Genomic DNA, 23,551 nt, shown 5'->3' with positions numbered 1-23,551 from the left:
TGAAGCCAGTGACTGATGTTGTGTACTCCTCAATGCCATCAAAAGAATCCCGGAACATATTCCAGTCTGTGCTAGCAACACAGTCCTGTAGCTTAGCATTTGCTTCATCTAACCAATTTTTTATTTACCGAGTCACTGGTGCTTTCTGCTTTAATTTTTGCTTGTAAGCAGGAATCAAGAGGATAGAATTATGGTCAGATTTGCCAAATGGAGGGCGAGGGAGAGCTTTGTATGTGTCTCTGTGTGTGGAGTAAAGGTGGTCTGGAGTTTTTTCCCTCTGGTTGCACATTTAACATGCTGATAGAAATTAGGTAGAACGGATTTAAGTTTCCCTGCGTTAAAGTACCCGGCCACTAGGAGCGCCGCCTCTGGATGAGCGTTTTCCTGTTTGCTTATGGCGGTATACAGTTCATTAAGTGCGGTCTTAGTGCCAGAATCGGCCTGTGGTGATATGTAGACGGCTATGAAAAATACAGATGAAAACTCTCTAGCTAGATAATGTGGTCAACAGCTTATCTTGAGATACTCTACCTCAGGCGAGCAAAACCTTGAGATATCGTGCACCAGCAAATGTGTACAAATATACATAGGCCGCCACCCCTTGTCTTACCAGAGGCTGCTGTTTTATCCTGCCGATGTAGTTTGTAACCCGCCAGCTGTATGTCATTCATGTCGCCATTCAGCCGCGACTCGGTGAAACATAAGATATTACAGTTTTTAATGTCCCGTTGCTGGGATATACGTGCTTTTAGCTTGTCCAATTTATTTTCCAGCGATTGTATGTTGGCCAGTAGTACAGATGGCAAGGGCAGATTAGCCACTCATTGGTAGATCCTCACAAAGCACCCCGATCTCTTTTCGTGATATATTTTCTGTCTCTGCGAATGATGATGTTGAGGGCCTATTAGGGTGTCTGGAGTAAATCCCTCTCGTCCGACTCATTAAAGAGAAATTCTTCGTCCAGTTCAAGGTGAATAATTTCTGTTCTGATTTCCAGAAGCTCTTTTCAGTAGCAGCCAGGTTATGTACAAAATAAGTTACAAAAAAATTGAAAAATAACACGGTTGGTTAAGAGCCATGAAACGGCAGCCATCCTCTACAGCACCATCTTAGTCACTTTTTGGTCTTTGTGCGAGGTATTGGTGTGTTGAAGGTACTGAACTGTCTATTCAAGCAGTTGACACACAGTTCGGACACTCATTGGTACAACACAAGACATTTAATCAGAGGTCTCTTCACAGTCCCCAGGTCCAGAACAGAGTCTGGGAAACACACAGTATTAAATAGAGCCATGATTTCGTGGAACTCTCTGTCACCCAAGATAACTCAAACTAGCAATAAAACCAGATTCAAAAAACAGATAAAAGAACACCTTATGGCACGACGGGGAGTGATTGTATTTTGCGTTGTATTATGTTCTGTCTGCTAAATGGCTAAATTGTAATGTAAATGTAGTGCTATGTATGTATATTTATGTACAATATATTGGGTATTCTATTTGTTTGGCTTTTCCTGTTTGGACCCCAGGAAGAGCAACCGCTGCCTCTGCAGCAGCTAATTGGGGATCCTATTAAATACTAATGCTACTGCCTGAGTCACTGTGGAAGCTAGACCAATTCTACTGCCTCAGTCACTGTGGAAGCTAGACCAATTCTACTGCCTCCGTCACTGTGGAAGCTAGACCAATTCTACTGCCTCAGTCACTGTGGAAGCTAGACCAATTCTACTGCCTCAGTCACTGTGGAAGCTAGACCAATTCTACTGCCTCAGTCACTGTGGAAGCTAGACCAATTCTACTGCCTCAGTCACTGTGGAAGCTAGACCAATTCTACTGCCTCAGTCACTGTGGAAGCTATACCAATTCTACTACCTCAGTCACTGTGGAAGCTAGACCAATTCTACTGCCTCAGTCACTGTGGAAGCTATACCAATTCTTCTGCCTCAGTCACTGTGGAAGCCTTGAAGAACTGAACGTGGTTGTTTATATCTGTTCATGCTGTAAAAGACAAAAGTATATCACGTTTTCTCTCCTAGAATATCACTTTAACTGTTAGCCCTAACAATACCTTAGTACAATCTTAACCCTAAACAATGAACTAAATGTATAGCTCATGTATTTGCTCAGTAGTATTGACTATTGATATAGTCAATTGTCCTTTGTAGCATGCCATAGACTAGAGCTTACCACTGAGCACTGACTTATGTTGCAGTGTTAACCTGACCTAGTCCCAGTGATCTGTTTAGTTTGTGTTCTGCTAGCATAGAATAAAGCTGTGATCGAGGCGTTGTCAGAACTCCCCCGTTCACTATTTGGATTTTAAATTGTACCGGAGAGCCATTTGTGTCACATTATAAAATGCTAACGGTACAGAATGTAATTTGGTGGAATCGGGGCGTTTGCTCCAGAAAATGTATTTGGCTTACTCCTGGATCTCAGTTTGTCTTCAGGACAGTATTATGCTACACCCCCACCACTACAAGAGTAATATTTAATGAATAGGACTATTAATATGGGCTTGGTCTCAGGGGATATTTCTTGGTAACGGATAGGCACACAGACACGATTACGTATGTGGGAGGGCATTGTGTGAAATGCAGTTTAGCTGATTCCAAAGCCAAGGAAAGGGAGGATGAGATGAGAGTGTTTGGGCTCATTTTAGAAGTCTGCAGCAATTACTGGGATTCTGTATCTCAATTTATTGCATACAACAGGATGTCCTGTGTTTGTATTGATTCTGTATATTTATGTGATATCTTGAATAAACAACATACAATAATGTACCATTGTCTATCTGTAGCAATGCAAGCCATATTTCATTTTTTTATGTGCAGTGTTTTTTTGTGTGGCTTTGTTTTGCATGAGCAGGTGTCTGTTTGTATCTTTAAGTGGGTTGTAGATGTTTTCCTGTTTCATGCATTTCTGTGTTTAAGTATAAATATGTTTTGGTATGAAGGTGGGTGTGTCTGTGTGGATTTTGTGATTGAGTGTGTGCAAACTAGCTGTGAGAGTGTGAGCAGAGCAGTGTTTGTCTGTATGTTTGTACATCTCTGTGGCGTGTGAGCAGAGCATTGTGCGTCTGTATGTTTGTACATCTCTGTGGCGTGTGAGCAGAGCATTGTGCATCTGTATGTTTGTACATCTCTGTGGCGTGTGAGCAGAGCAGTGTGTCTGTATGTTTGTACATCTCTGTGGCGTGTGAGCAGAGCAGTGTGTCTGTATGTTTGTACATCTCTGTGGCGTGTGAGCAGAGCATTGTGCGTCTGTATGTTTGTACATCTCTGTGGCGTGTGAGCAGAGCATTGTGCGTCTGTATGTTTGTACATCTCTGTGGCGTGTGAGCAGAGCATTGTGCGTCTGTATGTTTGTACATCTCTGTTGCGTGTGAGCATGCACATGCCTCTGTATTTGCCTGTGTTCACGTGCAAATGTCAGTCAGTGTATGTGTGTCTGTGTGTTTGTGACGATCAAAATCGTCACGTGGTTCAAGTTAATGTTCCATGAAAATTGCAGGCAGCAGTTTAATTATGGACTATATAGGGGGAAACAGAGTCAGGTAGAAAGAGAGCAGCCGGTTATTTCAACATTCATAATAAATTATTTCTCATTTCCAAAACCAAATGCAATGTTTACCTCAGACAAAGAGAATCCAGCTGCTGAATCCGAATTGTGTCAATCTGAAGAGCATGGGAGGAATGTCTGATGAATTAGAGCAAATCTACTGTGTATTTCCAGTACTTTCCCCTCTTTTAACATCCTTTACCATCTGTGCTGATAGACTGGTAAACAACATGCTAGGAAATCTCACTCCCAGTCCCTTTTCCTACATAAGGAAATCCTTAATATTTCCTAAGAGTCATTTCATTTAGTCAACAACAACCTTTATTTCACTTATGTTTCTCTGGATCGAATCAAGTGCACAGTGTATGGTAGGAATCTAGTGGTTATAAACATATGCCATTGTACTGTATGTGTGTGTGGAAACAGAGATGGTGGATTGGGGGGGGGGGGCGATTGTGGCAGTGAGTTTGAGCGTGAGGCGGTGTGGCGAAGCAGGCGGTGTCTGTGTGTATTTTTAGCCTGTTTTGAGCCCTCTGTCCCGCTCAGTCACGGTGCTCGCAGCTCGCCACCGCTGACCCCTGCACGTCCTTCACGCCAGGGCCAGGAGCACCTCTATAATTGCGACGGGCGGCGGCTTAAAACCTCCAAATCATAAAAAAGCTGGTGAATTACGAGGAAATATACAAAGGGTGGGTCTAATCCTGAATGCTGATGGGTTAAAAGCGCATTCCAGCCGGTGTCTATTCCACAAATATGGCCTTCCTTTACAGCGGGGGGGCCTGAATGAAGCCATAAAATTATGAGCAGTTTTTATGATGGCCCATTGAAGGGGGATGCTTGTATATTGATGGTTCACAGGCTGTATCCCTCTTCCCCCTGTGCCGTGGAAGAGCTGACGAAGGGGCCCCTGTGTAACTGTTTTTCATGCATTTAATATATTAATTATCTGGTAAATGTTCCCCAGGCAGTGCTTGGGGTGGCGCAGAGCGACAGCTTTTCAATGAAGCTCCCGGTCCAGCCCATCAGGCTGCACTGTATTACATGGGAAAGGTCAGTGCAGGGTTAATGTAACTTTTTATTTGCTGCTTTTTCATAGATGGGGAGGGAGGTAAGGAAGCAAGGCTAGTTTGAAAAAGAGAGTGAGGGAGATGGAGAGAGAGAGAGAGGGAGCGAGAGAGAGAGAGGGGGATTGAGGGAGATGGCGAGAGAGAGAGGGAGAGAGAGAGAGAGAGAGAGAAGGGTAGAGAGAGCGGTGGTGTGTGTTTGGGACCAGGGAAGATAACTCCATGGTGATGTAGGGTAGAGAGAGAGGTGGGGTGTGTTTGGTACCAGGGAAGATAACTCCATGGTGATGTAGGGTAGAGAGAGAGGTGGAGTGTGTTTGGTACCAGGGAAGATGACTCCATGGTGATGTAGGGTAGAGAGAGAGGTGGAGTGTGTTTGGGACCAGGGAAGATAACTCCATGGTGATGTAGGGTAGAGAGAGAGGTGGGGTGTGTTTGGGACCAGGGAAGATAACTCCATGGTGATGTAGGGTAGAGAGAGAGGTGGGGTGTGTTTGGTACCAGGGAAGATAACTCCATGGTGATGTAGGGTAGAGAGAGAGGTGGAGTGTGTTTGGGACCAGGGAAGATAACTCCATGGTGATGTAGGGTAGAGAGAGAGGTGGAGTGTGTTTGGGACCAGGGAAGATAACTCCATGATGATGTAGGGTAGAGAGAGAGGTGGAGTGTGTTTGGGACCAGGGAAGATAACTCCATGGTGATGTAGGGTAGAGAGAGAGGTGGAGTGTGTTTGGGACCAGGGAAGATAACTCCATGGTGATGTAGGGTAGAGAGAGAGGTGGGGTGTGTTTGGTACCAGGGAAGATAACTCCATGGTGATGTAGGGTAGAGAGAGAGGTGGAGTGTGTTTGGTACCAGGGAAGATGACTCCATGGTGATGTAGGGTAGAGAGAGAGGTGGGGTGTGTTTGGTACCAGGGAAGATAACTCCATGGTGATGTAGGGTAGAGAGAGAGGTGGAGTGTGTTTGGTACCAGGGAAGATAACTCCATGGTGATGTAGGGTAGAGAGAGAGGTGGGGTGTGTTTGGTACCAGGGAAGATAACTCCATGGTGATGTAGGGTAGAGAGAGAGGTGGGGTGTGTTTGGTACCAGGGAAGATAACTCCATGGTGATGTAGGGTAGAGAGAGAGGTGGGGTGTGTTTGGTACCAGGGAAGATAACTCCATGGTGATGTAGGGTAGAGAGAGAGGTGGGGTGTGTTTGGTACCAGGGAAGATAACTCCATGGTGATGTAGGGTAGAGAGAGAGGTGGAGTGTGTTTGGGACCAGGGAAGATGACTCCATGATGATGTAGGGTAGAGAGAGAGGTGGAGTGTGTTTGGGACCAGGGAAGATAACACCAGTGTGATGTAGGGTAGAGAGAGAGGTGGAGTGTGTTTGGGACCAGGGAAGATGACACCAGGGTGATGTAGGGTAGAGATAGTCGTGGGGTGGGTTTGGGACCAGGGAAGATGACACCAGGGAAGATGACCAGGGAAGATGACACCAGTATGTTCTTTTTATTTTGTTGTGGTTGGGACTGTGTTTTTGCTATACAGCAATCTCCAACCCTCCACACCAGAACGAGTCTGGTTGGAGAGAAAATGGGAGGAGAGCTGCTCAGAGTAAAAACATTATTTTGCTAATTCACTGATTGACTAGAAATTGTTTGCATTCCCTCATGTCCCATTACCAATCAATTTCTTGATACATTGCATGCCGTGGAAAAATACATTATTTCTCTAAAACGAAGAACATTTTTACCAGTTTGATCATTTCTTGCTCTAGCTCGGAGAATGAAATTACAACAGTCGGCTGAACTAAAATGATCAAGCATATCATGTAACTATTACAATTTAAACCCCTCACCTTACGAGCATTTTTATTGCCCGGTGTTTCTTCTTAATGTGAAGAATACGGCAAAGAAAGAAACAAAAACTCCACTACTTTTTTAATCACCATATGTAGCCTGTGCGGTAATTCAGCAGCTCTGAAGGGGGCTGGAGTGATCAATGTTGTGTGGTCTCTAGGTGGGGTTCTCATTCACGCTGCATTCCACCAGCTGATTGAGTTAATTAGGCCACCCCCACATCCTGCTGATTGGATGTAAACATTAATATGCCAGAAAATGACTCCGTCGATGTTTACCGCAACGTTCCCAGCCACGCTAAATTGATCAGCTATTGAGAGGCAGCCGCTGCCGTGATTTGATTCCAGTTTGAGATGATGGGGGGAGCGTTTAGAAACCGTCTTCTTCTCCAAATTATTGTGTTTTTCTGTTGTTTAGTGTATTCACAGGGAAGTCTGTTTGATTTGATTTGTCAGGTTGATTCTGGAATGAATTTGATTTTCGCTGGCTTAAAAGTTGCCTCTAAACTTCAAAAACTTTCTATCCCCTTCCCACCCACCCCCTCCCTCGATGGAGCTAAAAGGCTGTGTGCCGGTGAAATACAAGGCCCGGGTTCCTCCTGGAAGCTCTGAGATGGTGTTTTATATAAATCAGTGTGCGATGTGCAGCGCCAGCTCAATATCTCATCATAGACATAGTGTTCTGAAGTCTGGGGCCAGCACCATGAGCCAGGGCGGCTGAACGAACTGAACTGTCTCTATGGGGGTATGGGGTAGTGCTTCCAACCCCCTCCATTGCTTTTCGGCTTCTGATATTGACTCTTAAATGGCCCATAGGCCTACTCACTTTCGAGCGCAGATACTCATTAATTCACATTTTCTATGAACACATTAATTAATCACACACAGTATAGGCTACCTACAGTGCCTTTCGAGAGTATTCAGACCCTTTGACTTTTTCCACATTTTGTTACGTTACAGCCTTATTCTAAACTTGACTAAATAGTTTTTTTTCACCTCATCGATCTACACACAATACCCCATAATGATAAAGCAAAAAACTTTTCAGAGTTTTTGCAAATATAGTTTATAAAATAAAAAAACGTAAATATCACATTTACATAAGTATTCAGACCCTTTAGTCAGTACTTTGTTGAAGCACTTTTGGCAGCTAATACAGCATTGAGTCTTCTTGGGTATGACGCTACAAACTTGGCACACCTGTATTTGGGGAGTTTCTCCCATTTTTCTCTGCAGATTCTCTCAAGCTCAGTCAGGTACGATGGGGAGCATTGCTGCACAGCTATTTTCAGGTCTCTCTGGAGATGTTCGATCCGGTTCAAGTCAGGGCTCTGGCTGGGCCACTCAAGGACATTCAGAGACTTGTCCTGAAGCCACTACTGCGTTGTCTTGGCTGTGTGCTTAGGGTCGTTGTCCTGTTGGAAGGTGAACCTTCGCCCGCAGTCTGAGGTCCTGAGAGCTCTGGAGCAGGTTTTCATCAAGGATCTTTCTATACTTTGTTTGCTCCGTTCATCTTTTCCTCGATCCCGACTAGTCTCCCAGTCCCTGCCGCTGAAAACATCCCCACAGCATGATGCTGCCACAACCATGCTTCACTGTGTTCTTGGGGACCTTCAATACTGAATAATGTTTTTGGTACACTTCCCCAGATCTGTGCCTCGACATAATCCTGTCTCGGAGCTCTACGGACAATTCTTTCAACCTCATGGCTTGGTTTTTTTGCTCTGACATGCACTGTCAACTGTGGGACCTTATATAGACAGTTGTGTGCCTTTCCAAATCATGTCCAATCAATTTAATTTACCACAGGTGGACTCCAATCAAGTTGTAGAAACATCTCAAGGATGTTGAATGGAAACAGGATGTACCTGAGCTCAATTTCGAGTGTCATAGCAAAGGGGCTGAGTACTTATGTAAATAAGGTATTTCTGTAATTTTTATAGTGTGCAAAAATTTCTAAAAACCTGTTTTCGCTTTGTCATTATGAGGTATTGTGTGTAAATTAATGAGGATTTATGTATTTTTTGATCCATTCTAGAATAAGGCTATAATGTAACAAAATGTGGAAAAAGTCAAAGGGTCTTAAAACTTTCCGAAGGCGCTGTACGTAGTATGTATCATCCAGATATAAGGTTCAAATCAAATCGTATTGGTCACATACACATGGTCGGCAGATGGTATTGTGAGTGTAGCAAAATGCTTGTGCTACACTCACAATTCCACAACAACTACCTAATACACACAAAGTAACGAATGGAATAAGAAAATATGCATATAAATATATGGATGAGCAATGACAGAGCGACATAGGCAAGATGCAACAGATGGTATAACATACAGGGTATACATATGAGATTAGTAATGCAAGAAATGTAAACATTATTAAAATGGCATTATTAAAGTGACTAGTGATCCATTGATTTCCAGTCTGTATGTAGGCAGCAGCCTCTCTGCGTTAGTGATGGCTGTTTAGAAGCAGCTGTTCAGATAGGAGGAGGGTGTCTAAAGTTGGTACAGGGGTCCAACTCCCAGCGGGTTCCTTCCCTGCACCAACACACCGTCATCCCATATTCCCACCACCCAATATCACCCCTCCATCCATCCCTATCCCCCCTACACCCGTCCATCTCCTCCCTCCACCCCCTGCTGGTGAGCACCAAGCCCCATTAACCCCTGTATGCCTCTCCCTGGGTTCCCTGTGTGCTTAACGTGCTGGCGTTACCATAAAATATGTCCTGTGTCTGAGATGAGCTTTACACAGGTTTAATAGAGGTCAGGAGGGGTCCACATTATTATAGTAAGGCCGAGAGGTTCGCCTCTCCACCCTCCCCTCCATTCCACTATCACTCCTTCATCCATCACTCCATCCACCACTCTTCCTTTCCCCCCTCCCCCACTCCTCCCCTAATCTCCCCATCCGTCCACCAGTCCTCCCTCCATCCACCCCTCTCTCTATCCCTCCATCTCTTTAAAGTGTCAGGGCCAGGCACATTTGGCTGTGTGGTGACACGTCCAGCCCAGTGACGCCACTACACTGTGAACTCTGACCTCAGAAATTGGCCTCAGCCCCCAGCTCTCATCTCTCTGTGCCGACATACAGCCCTAGCTAAACAGCCAAAGAGACACGCTAGGGTGTCAACCAGGGGATTGGAGCTTGTGTTTGTGTACGCTCCAACTGGAAAATGTTTTCAACTCATGAGGCAAGGTAGCCAAGATGTTTTGGATTAGTGTTTGGATAGGACATGTACTGCCTGGAAGTCAGTGTGTTAGCCTTCCAATAATCAAACAGAGTCATAAATCATTGGCACAAAAATAGCGCTGGTGTCATAATGACTGTTTCTGTCTCTTCTCTGAATATAATAAGGGATCTTGATATAGTCTGACTTACTCTTATTCTTTCTTTTCAACACCCCCTTCAAAAAATACCTTCAAGAAACCTCCCACAGGTCTCCCTTTCCCTCACTGTTTAAGCTTTCTTACCCATTCTGACTCTTCTTTCCTCTCTCTCTCCTCACCTACTCTGATCCGTCCCTCTACTTCTCCCTCTCTCTCTCCATGCCTTCTCTATTCCCTCTCTCTTCACTCCCCCTTTCTCTCCACCTCCCCCTCTCCTCCCCTGTTTCCCTTCCTGCACAGCCGTCACTCTGAATTATTTTCAATGAGCTCTTTTATAGCAGGCGCCAGATCTCACCTCCAGCCCATCACTGAGCAGCAGGCTGTGGGACGCGCTCTGCATTTCTATCAGCCCTGAGCCTCCACTGTGCTATTAACCCCTCTCACACTCAGCCCCCCCCACACACACCTAGCTCTCTGCTCCCCCTCTTATCCCAGTCTATCTCTCTCTACACCTCCCCTTCGCTTTCCAATTCTGTCCTGTCCTGTCCTCTCTCTCTCTTCCACTCTCTCTCTGTCCACACACTTTCTTCTTTCTACACCCTTCTCTTCCCTTCTCTTTTGCTACTCCTCTCTACCTCTTTCTCAAGACCTCTTCACACTCTACACACTTTCTTATCTCTATGCCTTCTTCTCCCTCTTTCCAACCCAGAACACTCTTCACTCTGTTTTTTCATCTCCCTCTTTCCAACCCAGAACACTCTTCACTCTGTTTTTTCATCTCCCTCTTTCCAACCCAGAACACTCTTCACTCTGTTTTCTCACCTCCCTCTTTCCAACCTAGAACCCTCTTCACTCTCTGTTTTTTCACCTCCCTCTTTCCAAAGTAGAACCCTCTTCACTCTCTATTTGTCATCTCCCTCTTTCCAACCTAGAACCCTCTTCACTCTCTGTTTTTTCACCTCCCTCTTTCCAACCTAGGACACTCCACTCTGTTTTTTAATCTCCCTCGTTCTCTCTACTGCTTTCTTAATCTATTTTCCCTATTCTCATTCTTTCTCCCTTTCTCTCCTTGCCTGGTTTCTTTCTTTCTTTGTGTCTTTCTATCCTAGATGCAGAGCATTGCCATGGTCTTCTCCCTCGCCTTGGTGTCTCTGTAACAGTATATTCCTAGCTCTAGGGAGAGGACAGGTCTGTAGCAGTATCCTCCTAGCTCTGGGGAGAGGACAGGTCTGTAGCAGTATCCTCCTAGCTCTAGGGAGAGGACAGGTCTGTAGCAGTATCCTCCTAGCTCTGGGGAGAGGACAGGTCTGTAGCAGTATCCTCCTAGCTCTGGGGAGAGGACAGGTCTGTAGCAGTATCCTCCTAGCTCTGGGGAGAGGACAGGTCTGTAGCAGTATCCTCCTAGCTCTAGGGAGAGGACAGGTCTGTAGCAGTATCCTAGCTCTAGGGAGAGGACAGGTCTGTAGCAGTATCCTCCAAGCTCTAGGGAGAGGACAGGTCTGTAGCAGTATCCTCCTAGCTCTGGGGAGAGGACAGGTCTGTAGCAGTATCCTCCTAGCTCTAGGGAGAGGACAGGTCTGTAGCAGTATCCTCCTAGCTCTGGGGAGAGGACAGGTCTGTAGCAGTATCCTCCTAGCTCTGGGGAGAGGACAGGTCTGTAGCAGTATCCTCCTAGCTCTGGGGAGAGGACAGGTCTGTAGCAGTATCCTCCTAGCTCTGGGGAGAGGACAGGTCTGCAGCAGTATCCTCCTAGCTCTGGGGAGAGGACAGGTCTGTAGCAGTATCCTCCTAGCTCTGGGGAGAGGACAGGTCTGTAGCAGTATCCTCCTAGCTCTGGGGAGAGGACAGGTCTGTAGCAGTATCCTCCTAGCTCTGGGGAGAGGACAGGTCTGCAGCAGTATCCTCCTAGCTCTGGGGAGAGGACAGGTCTGTAGCAGTATCCTCCTAGCTCTGGGGAGAGGACAGGTCTGTAGCAGTATCCTCCTAGCTCTGGGGAGAGGACAGGTCTGTAGCAGTATCCTAGCTCTGGGGAGAGGACAGGTCTGTAGCAGTATCCTCCTAGCTCTGGGGAGAGGACAGGTCTGTAGCTGTATCCTCCTAGCTCTGGGGAGAGGACAGGTCTGTAGCAGTATCCTCCTAGCTCTGGGGAGAGGACAGGTCTGTAGCAGTATCCTCCTAGCTCTAGGGAGAGGACAGGTCTGTAGCAGTATCCTCCTAGCTCTGGGGAGAGGACAGGTCTGTAGCAGTATCCTCCTAGCTCTGGGGAGAGGACAGGTCTGTAGCAGTATCCTCCTAGCTCTGGGGAGAGGACAGATCTGTAGCAGTATCCTCCTAGCTCTAGGGAGAGGACAGGTCTGTAGCAGTACCCTCCTAGCTCTGGGGAGAGGACAGGTCTGTAGCAGTATCCTCCTAGCTCTGGGGAGAGGACAGGTCTGTAGCAGTATCCTCCTAGCTCTAGGGAGAGGACAGGTCTGTAGCAGTATCCTCCTAGCTCTAGGGAGAGGACAGGTCTTTAGCAGTATCCTCCTAGCTCTGGGGAGAGGACAGGTCTGTAGCAGTATCCTCCTAGCTCTAGGGAGAGGACAGGTCTGTAGCAGTATCCTCCTAGCTCTGGGGAGAGGACAGGTCTGTAGCAGTATCCTCCTAGCTCTGGGGAGAGGACAGGTCTGTAGCAGTATCCTAGCTCTGGGGAGAGGACAGGTCTGTAGCAGTATCCTCCTAGCTCTAGGGAGAGGACAGGTCTGTAGCAGTATCCTCCTAGCTCTGGGGAGAGGACAGGTCTGTAGCAGTATCCTGCTAGCTCTAGGGAGGGGACAGGTTTGTAGCAGTATCCTAGCTCTGGGGAGAGGAGAGGTCTGTAGCAGTATCCTCCTAGCTCTAGGGAGAGGACAGGTCTGTAGCAGTATCCTCCTAGCTCTAAGGAGAGGACAGGTCTGTAGCAGTATCCTCCTAGCTCTGGGGAGAGGACAGGTCTGTAGCAATATCCTAGCTCTGGGGAGAGGACAGGTCTGTAGCAGTATCCTCCTAGCTCTAGGGAGAGGACAGGTCTATAGCAGTATCCTCCTAGCTCTAGGGAGAGGACAGGTCTGTAGCAGTATCCTCCTAGCTCTGGGGAGAGGAGAGGTCTGTAGCAGTATCCTCCTAGCTCTGGGGAGAGGACAGGTCTGTAGCAGTATCCTCCTAGCTCTGGGGAGAGGACAGGTCTGTAGCAGTATCCTCCTAGCTCTAGGGAGAGGACAGGTCTGTAGCAGTATCCTTCTAGCTCTGGGGAGAGGACAGGTCTGCAGCAGTATCCTCCTAGCTCTAGGGAGAGGACAGGTCTGTAGCAGTATCCTCCTAGCTCTAAGGAGAGGACAGGTCTGTAGCAGTATCCTCCTAGCTCTGGGGAGAGGACAGGTCTGTAGCAGTATCCTCCTAGCTCTGGGGAGAGGACAGGTCTGTAGCAGTATCCTCCTAGCTCTGGGGAGAGGACAGGTCTGTAGCAGTATCCTAGCTCTGGGGAGAGGACAGGTCTGTAGCAGTATCCTCCTAGCTCTGGGGAGAGGACAGGTCTGTAGCAGTATCCTAGCTCTGGGGAGAGGACATGTCTGTAGCAGTATCCTCCTAGCTCTGGGGAGAGGACAGGTCTGTAGCAGTATCCTCCTAGCTCTGGGGAGAGGACAGGTCTGTAGCAGTATCCTAGCTCTGGGGAGAGGACAGGTCTGTAGCAGTATCCTCCTAGCTCTAGGGAGAGGACAGGTCTGTAGCAGTATCCTCCTAGCTCTGGGGAGAGGACAGGTCTGTAGCAGTATCCTCCTAGCTCTGGGGAGAGGACAGGTCTGTAGCAGTATCCTCCTAGCTCTTGGGAGAGGACAGGTCTGTAGCAGTATCCTCCTAGCTCTAGGGAGAGGACAGGTCTTTAGCAGTATCCTCCTAGCTCTGGGGAGAGGACAGGTCTGTAGCAGTATCCTCCTAGCTCTAGGGAGAGGACAGGTCTGTAGCAGTATCCTCCTAGCTCTGGGGAGAGGACAGGTCTGTAGCAGTATCCTCCTAGCTCTGGGGAGAGGACAGGTCTGTAGCAGTATCCTAGCTCTGGGGAGAGGACAGGTCTGTAGCAGTATCCTCCTAGCTCTAGGGAGAGGACAGGTCTGTAGCAGCATCCTCCTAGCTCTGGGGAGAGGACAGGTCTGTAGCAGTATCCTCCTAGCTCTAGGGAGAGGACAGGTTTGTAGCAGTATCCTAGCTCTGGGGAGAGGAGAGGTCTGTAGCAGTATCCTCCTAGCTCTAGGGAGAGGACAGGTCTGTAGCAGTATCCTCCTAGCTCTAAGGAGAGGACAGGTCTGTAGCAGTATCCTCCTAGCTCTGGGGAGAGGACAGGTCTGTAGCAGTATCCTAGCTCTAGGGAGAGGACAGGTCTGTAGCAGTATCCTCCTAGCTCTGGGGAGAGGACAGGTCTGTAGCAGTATCCTCCTAGCTCTGGGGTAAGGACAGGTCTGTAGCAGTATCCTCCTAGCTCTGGGGAGAGGACAGGTCTGTAGCAATATCCTAGCTCTGGGGAGAGGACAGGTCTGTAGCAGTATCCTCCTAGCTCTAGGGAGAGGACAGGTCTGTAGCAGTATCCTCCTAGCTCTAGGGAGAGGACAGGTCTGTAGCAGTATCCTCCTAGCTCTGGGGAGAGGAGAGGTCTGTAGCAGTATCCTCCTAGCTCTGGGGAGAGGACAGGTCTGTAGCAGTATCCTCCTAGCTCTGGGGAGAGGACAGGTCTGTAGCAGTATCCTCCTAGCTCTAGGGAGAGGACAGGTCTGTAGCAGTATCCTTCTAGCTCTGGGGAGAGGACAGGTCTGCAGCAGTATCCTCCTAGCTCTAGGGAGAGGACAGGTCTGTAGCAGTATCCTCCTAGCTCTAAGGAGAGGACAGGTCTGTAGCAGTATCCTCCTAGCTCTGGGGAGAGGACAGGTCTGTAGCAGTATCCTCCTAGCTCTGGGGAGAGGACAGGTCTGTAGCAGTATCCTCCTAGCTCTGGGGAGAGGACAGGTCTGTAGCAGTATCCTAGCTCTGGGGAGAGGACAGGTCTGTAGCAGTATCCTCCTAGCTCTGGGGAGAGGACAGGTCTGTAGCAGTATCCTAGCTCTGGGGAGAGGACATGTCTGTAGCAGTATCCTCCTAGCTCTGGGGAGAGGACAGGTCTTCAGCAGTATCCTCCTAGCTCTGGGGAGAGGACAGGTCTGTAGCAGTATCCTAGCTCTGGGGAGAGGACAGGTCTGTAGCAGTATCCTCCTAGCTCTAGGGAGAGGACAGGTCTGTAGCAGTATCCTCCTAGCTCTGGGGAGAGGACAGGTCTGTAGCAGTATCCTCCTAGCTCTAGGGAGAGGACAGGTCTGTAGCAGTATCCTAGCTCTGGGGAGAGGAGAGGTCTGTAGCAGTATCCTCCTAGCTCTAGGGAGAGGACAGGTCTGTAGCAGTATCCTCCTAGCTCTAAGGAGAGGACAGGTCTGTAGCAGTATCCTCCTAGCTCTGGGGAGAGGACAGGTCTGTAGCAGTATCCTCCTAGCTCTGGGGAGAGGACAGGTCTGTAGCAGTATCCTCCTAGCTCTGGGGAGAGGACAGGTCTGTAGCAGTATCCTAGCTCTGGGGAGAGGACAGGTCTGTAGCAGTATCCTAGCTCTGGGGAGAGGACAGGTCTGTAGCAGTATCCTAGCTCTGGGGAGAGGACAGGTCTGTAGCAGTATCCTAGCTCTGGGGAGAGGACAGGTCTGTAGCAGTATCCTAGCTCTAGGGAGAGGACAGGTCTGTAGCAGTATCCTAGCTCTAGGGAGACGACAGGTCTGTAGCAGTATCCTCCTAGCTCTAGGGAGAGGACAGGTCTGTAGCAGTATCCTCCTAGCTCTGGGGAGAGGACAGGTCTGTAGCAGTATCCTCCTAGCTCTAGGGAGAGGACAGGTCTGTAGCAGTATCCTCCTAGCTCTGGGGAGAGGACAGGTCTGTAGCAGTATCCTCCTAGCTCTGGGGAGAGGACAGGTCTGTAGCAGTATCCTCCTAGCTCTGGGGAGAGGACAGGTCTGTAGCAGTATCCTCCTAGCTCTAGGAAGAGGACAGGTCTGTAGCAGTATCCTCCTAGCTCTGGGGAGAGGACAGGTCTGTAGCAGTATCCTCCTAGCTCTAGGGAGAGGACAGGTCTGTAGCAGTATCCTCCTAGCTCTGGGGAGAGGACAGGTCTGTAGCAGTATCCTCCTAGCTCTAGGGAGAGGACAGGTCTTTAGCAGTATCCTCCTAGCTCTGGGGAGAGGACAGGTCTGTAGCAGTATCCTCCTAGCTCTGGGGAGAGGACAGGTCTGTAGCAGTATCCTCCTAGCTCTGGGGAGAGGACAGGTCTGTAGCAGTATCCTCCTAGCTCTGGGGAGAGGACAGGTCTGTAGCAGTATCCTCCTAGCTCTGGGGAGAGGACAGGTCTGTAGCAGTATCCTTCTAGCTCTTGGGAGAGGACAGGTCTGTAGCAGTATCCTCCTAGCTCTAGGGAGAGGACAGGTCTGTAGCAGTATCCTCCTAGCTCTGGGGAGAGGACAGGTCTGTAGCAGTATCCTCCTTGCTCTGGGGAGAGGACAGGTCTGTAGCAGTATCCTCCTAGCTCTGGGGAGAGGACAGTTCTGTAGCAGTATCCTCCTAGCTCTGGGGAGAGGACAGGTCTGTAGCAGTATCCTCCTAGCTCTGGGGAGAGGACAGGTCTGTAGCAGTATCCTCCTAGCTCTGGGGAGAGGACAGGTCTGCAGCAGTATCCTCCTAGCTCTAGGGAGAGGACAGGTCTGTAGCAGTATCCTCCTAGCTCTGGGGAGAGGACAGGTCTGTAGCAGTATCCTCCTAGCTCTAAGGAGAGGACAGGTCTGTAGCAGTATCCTCCTAGCTCTGGGGAGAGGACAGGTCTGTAGCAGTATCCTCCTAGCTCTGGGGAGAGGACAGGTCTGTAGCAGTATCCTCCTAGCTCTGGGGAGAGGACAGGTCTGTAGCAGTATCCTAGCTCTGGGGAGAGGACAGGTCTGTAGCAGTATCCTCCTAGCTCTGGGGAGAGGACAGGTCTGTAGCAGTATCCTTGCTCTGGGGAGAGGACATGTCTGTAGCAGTATCCTCCTAGCTCTGGGGAGAGGACAGGTCTGTAGCAGTATCCTCCTAGCTCTGGGGAGAGGACAGGTCTGTAGCAGTATCCTAGCTCTGGGGAGAGGACAGGTCTGTAGCAGTATCCTCCTAGCTCTAGGGAGAGGACAGGTCTGTAGCAGTATCCTCCTAGCTCTGGGGAGAGGACAGGTCTGTAGCAGTATCCTCCTAGCTCTAGGGAGAGGACAGGTCTGTAGCAGTATCCTAGCTCTGGGGAGAGGAGAGGTCTTAAGCAGTATCCTCCTAGCTAAAGGGAGAGGACAGGTCTGTAGCAGTATCCTCCTAGCTCTAAGGAGAGGACAGGTCTGTAGCAGTATCCTCCTAGCTCTGGGGAGAGGACAGGTCTGTAGCAGTATCCTTGCTCTGGGGAGAGGACATGTCTGTAGCAGTATCCTCCTAGCTCTGGGGAGAGGACAGGTCTGTAGCAGTATCCTCCTAGCTCTGGGGAGAGGACAGGTCTGTAGCAGTATCCTAGCTCTGGGGAGAGGACAGGTCTGTAGCAGTATCCTCCTAGCTCTGGGGAGAGGACAGGTCTGTAGCAGTATCCTCCTAGCTCTGGGGAGAGGACAGGTCTGTAGCAGTATCCTCCTAGCTCTGGGGAGAGGACAGGTCTGTAGCAGTATCCTCCTAGCTCTGGGGAGAGGACAGGTCTGTAGCAGTATCCTAGCTCTGGGGAGAGGACAGGTCTGTAGCAGTATCCTAGCTCTGGGGAGAGGACAGGTCTGTAGCAGTATCATTCCTCTGGGGAGAGGACAGGTCTGTAGCAGTATCCTTGCTCTGGGGAGAGGACAGGTCTGTAGCAGTATCCTAGCTCTGGGGAGAGGACAGGTCTGTAGCAGTATCCTAGCTCTAGGGAGAGGACAGGTCTGTAGCAGTATCCTAGCTCTAGGGAGAGGACAGGTCTGTAGCAGTATCCTCCTAGCTCTAGGGAGAGGACAGGTCTGTAGCATTATCCTCCTAGCTCTGGGGAGAGGACAGGTCTGTAGCAGTATCCTCCTAGCTCTAGGGAGAGGACAGGTCTGTAGCAGTATCCTCCTAGCTCTGGGGAGAGGACAGGTCTGTAGCAGTATCCTCCTAGCTCTGGGGAGAGGACAGGTCTGTAGCAGTATCCTCCTAGCTCTGGGGAGAGGACAGGTCTGTAGCAGTATCCTCCTAGCTCTAGGGAGAGGACAGGTCTGTAGCAGTATCTTCCTAGCTCTGGGCAGAGGACAGGTCTGTAGCAGTATCCTCCTAGCTCTAGGGAGAGGACAGGTCTGTAGCAGTATCCTCCTAGCTCTGGGGAGAGGACAGGTCTGTAGCAGTATCCTCCTAGCTCTGGGGAGAGGACAGGTCTGTAGCAGTATCCTCCTAGCTCTGGGGAGAGGACAGGTCTGTAGCAGTATCCTCCTAGCTCTGGGGAGAGGACAGGTCTGTAGCAGTATCCTCCTAGCTCTGGGGAGAGGACAGGTCTGTAGCAGTATCCTTCTAGCTCTGGGGAGAGGACAGGTCTGTAGCAGTATCCTCCTAGCTCTGGGGAGAGGACAGGTCTGTAGCAGTATCCTCCTAGCTCTGGGGAGAGGACAGGTCTGTAGCAGTATCCTCCTAGCTCTGGGGAGAGGACAGGTCTGTAGCAGTATCCTCCTAGCTCTGGGGAGAGGACAGGTCTGTAGCAGTATCCTCCTAGCTCTGGGGAGAGGACAGGTCTGTAGCAGTATCCTAGCTCTGGGGAGAGGACAGGTCTGTAGCAGTATCCTAGCTCTGGGGAGAGGACAGGTCTGTAGCAGTATCCTACCTCTGGGGAGAGGACAGGTCTGTAGCAGTATCCTTGCTCTGGGGAGAGGACAGGTCTGTAGCAGTATCCTAGCTCTGGGGAGAGGACAGGTCTGTAGCAGTATCCTAGCTCTAGGGAGAGGACAGGTCTGTAGCAGTATCCTAGCTCTAGGGAGAGGACAGGTCTGTAGCAGTATCCTCCTAGCTCTAGGGAGAGGACAGGTCTGTAGCATTATCCTCCTAGCTCTGGGGAGAGGACAGGTCTGTAGCAGTATCCTCCTAGCTCTAGGGAGAGGACAGGTCTGTAGCAGTATCCTCCTAGCTCTGGGGAGAGGACAGGTCTGTAGCAGTATCCTCCTAGCTCTGGGGAGAGGACAGGTCTGTAGCAGTATCCTCCTAGCTCTGGGGAGAGGACAGGTCTGTAGCAGTATCCTCCTAGCTCTAGGGAGAGGACAGGTCTGTAGCAGTATCTTCCTAGCTCTGGGGAGAGGACAGGTCTGTAGCAGTATCCTCCTAGCTCTAGGGAGAGGACAGGTCTGTAGCAGTATCCTCCTAGCTCTGGGGAGAGGACAGGTCTGTAGCAGTATCCTCCTAGCTCTGGGGAGAGGACAGGTCTGTAGCAGTATCCTCCTAGCTCTGGGGAGAGGACAGGTCTGTAGCAGTATCCTCCTAGCTCTGGGGAGAGGACAGGTCTGTAGCAGTATCCTCCTAGCTCTGGGGAGAGGACAGGTCTGTAGCAGTATCCTTCTAGCTCTGGGGAGAGGACAGGTCTGTAGCAGTATCCTCCTAGCTCTGGGGAGAGGACAGGTCTGTAGCAGTATCCTCCTAGCTCTGGGGAGAGGACTGTCTGAGAAACTTGCACAAACACGTGTTCCTGGCAAACTAGTAAATCCTTCTCTCCTATTCCTGTCTGCTATCAGCGTCTGGCGAAAGGGAAATGTGTTGTTCTCCCTCTCCCTGTGCTGCTGTAGACCGGCGTCAATCTGAAAGGGTAGAGAAGTTTGCAAGAGGTAGGAGAGAAACAACATAATTATGCGTTGACAATGTAGGGGCATGGACACATCATTGGAAGACAAGTTGACATTGGTGTTGGAACAACACACTGATACTAAACATTACCCACCCCCCCCTTTTGCCCTCAGAACAGCCTTAATTTGTCTGGGCATGAACTCAACAAGGTGTCAAAAACGCTCCACAGTTATGCTGGTCCATGTTGACTCCAATGCTTCCCACAATTGTGTGAAGTTGGCTCAATGTTCTTTGGGTGCTGGACCGTTCTTGATACACACAGGAAACTGTTGAGTGTGAAACACCCAGCAACGATGCAGTTCTTGACACAAACCTGGCACTTACTACGATAACCCTTTCAAAGGCACTTCAATATTTTGTCTTGCCCATTCACCCTCTGAATGGGACACACACACAATCCATGTCTCAATTGTCTCAAGGCCTAAAAATCCTTCTTTTATCTGCCTCCTCCCTTTCATCTACACTGATTGAAGTGGAGTTAACAAGTGACAACAATTAGGGATCATAGCTTTCAACTGGATTCACCTGGTCAGTCTATGTCATGTTCTTCATGTTTTGTATACTCTGTGTACGTTCACAATACATTAAAAATGAACAGTAAGTTCAAGTACAACACGCTTATGTCGTTGTTACTTGGTGAGCATTAGTTATGCTGAACAACCGATGAAAACACAGCCTCTGTAAGGCGATCATTACACAATGAAGACGCCTTTGAAAGCACTGCTACTGAACTGGATTTTGATAGCACCCATGCTAACTGTTCTGTCATCCCAGTGCTTCCAGGCAAGATTAATGCTATACTTCAGCAAAGTCAGGAAAAACCTAAAAAGACTCTCTCACTCCGTGCACTGCTGCAAGGCACATGCTACTACAACGCCTATCAGTTATCAACCAAATGTATCTCAAGACTTCTTGATTAGTGAAGCAAGGCAGTGACCCATGGCTATAGGACTGTTTTGCTCTATACGCTCATGTTTTTGGGGCGCTTCTGAAATTCAGGACAGGCAGGAGTTATCTTTCCACCAGCAGCCACTCACTGTAGAAAAACCCCTGTTGCCTGGAGGAAGTTTTCAGAATCTAAAGCAGTTCAGGTTTGGTTGACTGTCAGTCCCTTCAAAGTTAAAAAGAATACTTGTAGGAAGATCACTTGACTGTGTTGAATCAATTAAGTCATCCTTAGCTAATCCAGGAACTGTGTGGGGAATCAATTGAGGACGCTGCCAATTGATGGCTTTGACAAGGGCGTTGTTTGTCTAATGCGGTGCCTACCTTTGGGAAAAAATTGGTTGAGTTAACATAGCTAGTTCCCTCATTATTACAACAGACTTCATCATCACCTTGCATCTGACATTAGTTGCCTGTATGTACAGAATTTTGTTGGATGTAAACCTATCTACAATAATAAGGAAAACTCGACAGGAAAGCAACTGAATATCTACAAACACCCTTTGTTTTGGTAAAAACCCAGCCCCTTTGTCATCCTGGGGAAATCTCTCTCCCCCTGTTGGCAAGTGTGCCATCCTACACACCTCTATTCTGTGCCACTCAGTGCCAACACAGCCAGCTATCACAGTGAAGAGGACCACTCACTTCAGCCCAGCTCTGACTGTCACTTTAACAAGCCACTCAATGATGAGCACCATTACACGTGTGATTGCCATAATTGTTCCAACTTTGGGCCTTCTCCGACAGAACCGTACCCTAGTCAATGAGCTAATCTTGGTTGAAGGGCTCTTTCTATTCTCCTGACCCTAATTGATTTATTTTAGTGAGTACACTTTGTACTGAACAGTACACTTCATCTTCCATCATATTTGGATCAAGAATAAGCTGTACATTAGTTGTTGATGAATCTTCAGAAATAGACATTACTGCTGTGTACGTGATGAGTGTGTTAGTCAATCTGACTTAGTAACCGTTATTTTAGGTTTTTTGCTCCAACCAACTCTCAATTGAGTCTGTATTTCCAAGAATGGCGTGTGTGATGTCATCTACTGGAACCTTAGACACCAAGTGGACAAGGTCAGGACAAGGAGTTCTACCTTTTCACTGGATTGCCAAGTACCAACCCTGATTTACTTCAGGGCCACAGAAACAAAATGGTGTCAGTGAGGGCAGGGGATGGACAAAAGAGGAGACTTCTATCTGTTGCTTCGAGCCACTCAATCCAAATGACACACACACACACACACACACACACACACACACACACACACACACACACACACACACACACTCCAACATGTAAACACAAACAATGGCCAGGCGAAAACTTCATATAAGGGCTCAGGTTAACCACAGCTTCTGGCAACTGAAAAAGAAGGTAAGAACTAAAACACACAGTCTGTATATGAATTGCTAATGTAGGAAATGATAGACTCCACAAAAGATAGAGAGAAAAGTGGTGATTGTAGACTAAGTGATTTGCTTAGGAGGTTGCGTTGCAGCTATTGCATTGCAATACTCCCTACTCAACAAACTACTTTGCTCTAACCCTTGTGAACACACACACATGCGCACGCGCGCACACACACACACACACACACACACACACACACACACACACACACACACACACACACACACACACACACAAAGCATCTTCCCGCTGTAATAACAGTTTTTCAGAGCAACATTGTACTACCACATAATAGCCATGTTATAATTTGCTCTAACAACCAAGTATCCCTCTTATGGATTCAGACTCACATTTAATAGGAACAGCCACACCTCTTGCATTACCAGTCATTAAAGGTGATGAACAGTAAACATTTGAAGCGCTCTCCTCTAATCTCCTCTTCATCCTGACTGGATGTGTTCCTGACAGCATCATTTGTCCCTCGATTTGGGCACAGCAAACATCACACAACAGCAATTTCAGCCACAATAGCATTTTTTTTCTCTCTCTCTGCTTTAACAAAAGGGAGTCAGACGGAGAGACAGAAGCAGAAACAACATAGAGATAGAGAAGCTAGTTTATTGTTGACTGTATTTAAGTGGGTCAATTTCTCTGTTCTTTTCAGAGCTGTGTTCCCCTTGTTTGTTTCTAATTGTAGCAGAGGAGTCTGGCCGATTTGTGACGATTGGGGAGAAGTTTTAAACTGTCTACCATCATTCATCCAAGTCATCTTTGCTTCAGCAAAGTGGACTTTTTCTCTCTTGTAGAACTCCCAAACAAGCTAAATGCCTTTTATGCTCGCCTCGAGGAATACAATGCTGTGCATCGCGTCAAAGCCCCTTTTTTTCTGGATGACTGTGTGATCTCGAGCTCCGTATCCGATGTGAGAAAAACATTTAACCTCTCTAGGGTAGGGGGCAGTATTTTCACATCCGGATAAAAAACGTACCCGATTTAATCTGGTTATTACTACTGCCCAGAAACTAGAATATGCATATAATTGTTTGATTTGGATAGAAAACACCCTAAAGTTCTACAACTGTTTGAATGGTGTCTGTGAGTATAACAGAACTCATATGGCAGGCCAAAACCTGAGAAGATTCTGTACAGGAAGTGCCCTCTCTGAATATTTCTTGGCCTTCTACACTCTCTTTATTGAAAACAGAGGATCTCTGCTGTAACGTGACACTTTCTAAGGCTCCCATAGGCTCTCAGAAGGCGCCAGAACGTTGAATGATGACTCTGCTGTCCCAGGCTGAAAAACAGTAGCGCATTTGGTAAGTGGTCGATCTGAGAACAATGAGACGGGGGCGCGCGTGCACGAGACGACTCCATTTTCAGTCTTTGAACGAAAACAGGGTTTCCCGGTCGGAATATTATCGCTATTTTACGAGAAAAATTGCATAAAAATTGATTTTAAACAGCGTTTGACATGCTTCGA

The sequence above is a fragment of the Salmo trutta genome, chromosome 13 (assembly GCF_901001165.1).
Source record: "Salmo trutta chromosome 13, fSalTru1.1, whole genome shotgun sequence".
In the NCBI taxonomy this organism is placed as follows: Eukaryota; Metazoa; Chordata; class Actinopteri; order Salmoniformes; family Salmonidae; genus Salmo; species Salmo trutta.
Note: the sequence above shows the minus strand (reverse complement) of the source record.